The 4,956-nt window shown below is 39.8% G+C and overlaps 1 non-coding gene across 1 annotated transcript; it reads right to left on the minus strand.

Moving 5' to 3' along the window:
- Positions 1-744: 744 nt before the first annotated feature.
- Trnaa-agc lies at positions 745-817 on the minus strand. Its single transcript has one exon. It is a non-coding gene; the product is annotated as a tRNA-Ala (tRNA).
- Between the last annotated feature and the right edge of the window lie 4,139 nt (positions 818-4,956).

Below are 4,956 nucleotides of genomic sequence, written 5' to 3' on the forward strand. Positions count from 1 at the left end.
TATGGGGCACCCTCTCCTTCAGCATCGCCGGCCGCTGTGGCCGAGCGGTTCTAGGCACTACAGTCTGGAACCGCACGACCGCTACGGTTGCAGGTTCGAATCCTGCCTTGGGCATGGATGTGAGTGTGATGTCCTTAGGTTAGTTAGGTTTAAGTAGTTCTAAGTTCTAGGGGACTGATGACCTCAGAAGTTAAGTCCCATAGTGCTCAGAGGCATTTGAACCATTTTCGTTCAGCATCGCAATGCCAGATTAGACACGAGCTCTGCGATATCTGCAACAATCCAATGTCTTGGCTTCGCTGTCATCGATTATCCTCTGCAGTCACGACTTGGCCCCACCCGATTTTCATCTGTTCCCAAAACTTAAAGAACACCTTCGAGGACTTCACTTTGATTTGGAGGGGGGGGGGGGGAGAGCGGTACAAGGGGGGGGGGGGGAGAGCGGTACAAGCAGAGGTGAGCATGTAGCTCCGTCAACAGTCAGCCATTCTTAAGTAACGGAATGAAAAAGCTGGTTTTTCGTTGGGAGAAATGTGTTAGTCGCCAGGATGACTCTGTTGAGAAATAAATATGTGTAAGTGAAGATTGAACACGTAGCATGTTATTAACTTTTTTATTAAAAAAGGTTAGGAGTTTTCACATAAAAAATTCGGAGCCATTACTTTTCGATAAGCCCTCGTAGAACCATCTGAATGACGAAAGTCAGAATTATTTTAAAAATAGTGGAAAAAATGAAAAATTTTCTGGAGGCGCCGGGTATCGATCCCGGTACCTCTCACATGCTAAGCGAGCGCTCTACCATCTGAGCTACGCCCCCAGACACAAAGGTTTGCGATATGGCCATGAGACACTGCAGTGGCCGCCGCGGCTGCTGGAAGTGGGCCAGCCACAGCGCCAGCGTGGGCTTTCACCTGGGCGCCGCGTGGCGCACGCAGGTGCTCTGGCCTCCAGCAGGCTTCCAATCCTGGGCGACGAGCACACGGACGATTCTGGCTGCTGCTCGTACATCCAGACACCTCAAAGAATGTCCTCACTCACCCAAGATATTGCTCACACCAGAAGAAGTGACAGTTTCCAACCACTCAGTTCCTGTCGCTGTTACTGCTTTCAGAAAGTTTTGTTGGCATTAGATAGTTTCATTGCATTCCATGGTGAGCCCTACTATGTTTAGAATGTCATAATGTCCCACAGTGACAAACAGTTAAATCGGTATCCATACGGCAACATACGTACCCAACATATTCCAAAATGCCGCGTATATGAACTGGATTTTCTGGTGTTCATAGCTCGGGTTCTGATGGTGATTTAAAGATAAGGTCAAGTGTTCTGGATAGCCCTTGGGTTAGGCACCATTTATATGTCCAACAGAAAGATCGTGTTAGTGTCACTATCCTACGGTTCATGTTCGGAGTATGAATTTTACACACTTCCTCGTGCTTAGCCAAATGGAGAAAATCAGTTTCTCCTTTTTGTTTTTCATGTGGACGGTGGACTTGATGCAACTTATGGAGGCACCATTATTTCATGGGCGCTTGCTTGGAAAATCGCAAAAAATATTTTTTATCTGTATTTTCGCCGTCACCAGCAGAACAAAACCCTGCCGCGGATTCAGAGGCGGCTATGCACAACAAATGGCTCTAATTTTTAAGATGTGTTCCTAAAATCCCGATCTCTAACAACCTTGAAAACTTTTTTACATCTTTATCCGTCACTGAGATACAAAGGTTCAAAGTTACCTTATTTGTACAAGTAAAATACGCACTAAAAATCCTGTGTGAGGCGAGAACGTAGTTTATAAAGTGACGTATCAAGGAGAAATATGCTGCAATGTGTACCCGTTATCATCTGGGAAATCCATGTTGTACTATTGGAGCGCATGCAAATTACTGTGCAGTTAGAGGCATAAAATTAGTTTTGCATTATTTCAGTTCCATGTAAGTAAACTATCTGAATATTACAGACCAATAAATTTATTTCCGTATGAATTGCATGCCCTGCTGTAGCAGCGAAGAGAAGGGAACCAGAAGGAAACTGCTTCTATCAGAGCACAAAAAATATGAATACCTTCCTGTTTATTTAAAAAACTCTGACTGAACAATGCGGCACCAGCTGCCCCATTCTACCTTCCTCAGTACCTTTAACAATTTTCCCACGAATTTCGTCATGAGAGCATATTCGGGCTTTTTTTATACTGAAAGAGAAGAAGACAGTGGCAGTGACAGTGGCAAAAAGATAGAAAAGTAATAAATACTGGAAGATAGTAGACATTGGTTGTGTTATAGAAAGAGCGAAGCAGACCATGGCAGCGTGAGAACAAGAGAGAGAGACAGTGGCAACGGAACATAGTTTTGACAGTGACTGAACAGTGCTGGGAAAAGAGTGAAGGAAACTACGCTAGAGGGGGAGAATAAAGAGAACGAGAAAGTGGAAGTGGGTAAAAGCAAGTGATAATGGGAGACACAGTATATGACATTGACAACGAGGAAGAGAAAGATAGCGACAGTCAGAAGAGAGGAGAGAGGTGGGAAGGAAGGAACGAGATATTAGCTGTAAGATGGAGCAAGAGGAGACGGTAGTAGTAGGACAGAACAAAGGGGAGTAGGGAGTTAGAGAGACAGAAAGAGATGATAACAATGAGATGGGCTTAATGAATGAGTGAGAAAGGGCAGGTGGGAGCGGATGGGTATGAGTCACTTAACAACGATGGAGTAGCAAAGTTGCAGGATTGTTCTGTGTCCTCACAAAAACATTTGATTGTATACACCATCAATTGCTCCTGTATAGAATGGAAAAATAGGGAATTGGAGGTCGTGTTTTAGAGTTGTTCCGGTCATATTTCACAAAGAGAAAACAAAGAGTAGTTATATCATCAAGCAAGGGAAATTTCTTCTCTGAATGGATGATTATTTCACAAGGCGTTACACATGGCTCAATTCTGAGTCCAATTTCATTCTTACTTTATATAAATGACTTGCCACTAAACATAAATTAGAACTCAGTTTTATTCGCTGATGATACATCTGCCCTCATCGAAAGCAATCACTCAGAACAAATTCCCTCGACTGTCACAAATCTACTAGACAGTTTAGAAAACTAGTTCCAACTAAATGGGTTAAAACTGCATATTGGAAAAACACATTTACTATAGTTTAAAACTAAAAACTCTAAGATACATGAAATTCATATTACCTGCAGTAACCAGGAACTGAAAGAATTTTTAGGAATACATTTGGACCAAAATTTATCCTTATCTTCACATATAGAATATATAGACCTTTGCTATGAAGATTTTGTCATATTCAGCTAGCATGGAGATAAGAAAAGTAGTTTATCACAGCTATTTTGAAGCTGTTATAAGGTATTGCATTATCTTTTGCGGTAATACAAGCAACATCATTAGAATGTTAAAATTACAAAAATCAATTGTTAGAAATACCTGTAACGCAAGACCAAAAGAATCTTGTCGCCCACTGTTAAGAAATCTAAAAATATTATGTACCCCCCTGTTTGTACATCTATGAACTGATTATTTTAGTATACAGTAACCCTACGTAATTCACAGGCAACAATTTTAAGCATCAATACAGCACTAGGAATAAGACAAACTTCATGCCTCCTATTCATGGGTTAAAGTTATATGAACAAACCCCAGAATATATGGGCATCAAAATCTACAACATGCTAAAAAAGAAACAAATAAACAGCATGGAGCTAGGCCAACTAAAACCAAAGCTGCACAAGTTATTAGTGGAGAAATTTTCTTACTCAATAGATGAATTTATGAATGATGATGTGGAAGTATGAGCAAGGAAACATCACCTGCAAATTAAGCTTAGCAGTTTTGTGTCAAATAAATGACCGTAAAAATATGTTCACTAATAAACGCTGTTGTTATATATTACTTTGTAATACATGTAAACTGTAGTGTTGATATATTGCTTTTGTAATACTGTATATACAAATTGTAATTTTAATGTAAATGTAATGATGACGAGTCCTCAGTACATCAGATCTGTGATTTAACTTTTATGTTATGGGATATCAAAAATTCTGATTCTGAGTGAGTTACAGTTAAGGAAGACTGTGGGAGTTTGAGAATAGTTTCGTGTTAAAAATGCGTGAATACGTTCACATGCCAAAATTTTTGGGAAAATTTTCAAAGGTGCTAGTGCCCCACCTTTTAGTCATAGTCTTTTATGTAAAAAAGAACATGCTCGCATTTTTTGTGCTCCGATGGGAACATTTTCCCCCTGCTTGAAACATGTGCGAGATTAGAGGTTGTCAAAACTGCCTTTTTGCGAAGCAAGTTTATTCAGTTTTATAATTTACTAATTATATTAAACGAAAATAAAACTTCATTAAGAAATATTTCTTAAATCGTATGTGTTAATGAAAAATATTCCATTTAACAAATGAAATGTACCATCGTAGCAAACAATGATGAACCGCATAAACTTTATAAAAATACTGAAATTTAAACAAAACCTGTACCTTAGAGTTTACTTATTGATCGTTGTGTAATAAAGAACAGCATTTATATGGTCCTCGTGAACTGCTGGCCGGCATAAGTTATTAGTTAGAATTTAATGTTGAGGAGATATCCCTTTTCAGGGAGATACCACTTTGCATTTCCTGGCTTTGAGCGATGCAGACTAATTTTTTATGGAAGTCACGTTTAGCAGCTGTGTCGTGTTCTATAGACACGATAGCTAAATACGACGAGTAGTAACTTCAGTAATATTATTAATCAGCAACAACAGGACTGTTCTTGAACTCTTCTTTCTTTGCACAGCAGATCGTATCAATCTGGGAGCAGCAAAAGTACTAGCTAGAGAAAGAAGAAAATTACGTATTCCCTCCACTTTTTCTGTTTGCCCCACCACCGTCTCTTCTCGGTTTAGTCCTCAGTCGGTACAGATCGGCAAAAATCTGAAGCCTTCGGTGAAATACACTACT

Source organism: Schistocerca piceifrons, chromosome 1 (genome assembly GCF_021461385.2).
Source record: "Schistocerca piceifrons isolate TAMUIC-IGC-003096 chromosome 1, iqSchPice1.1, whole genome shotgun sequence".
Classification (NCBI taxonomy): domain Eukaryota; kingdom Metazoa; phylum Arthropoda; class Insecta; order Orthoptera; family Acrididae; genus Schistocerca; species Schistocerca piceifrons.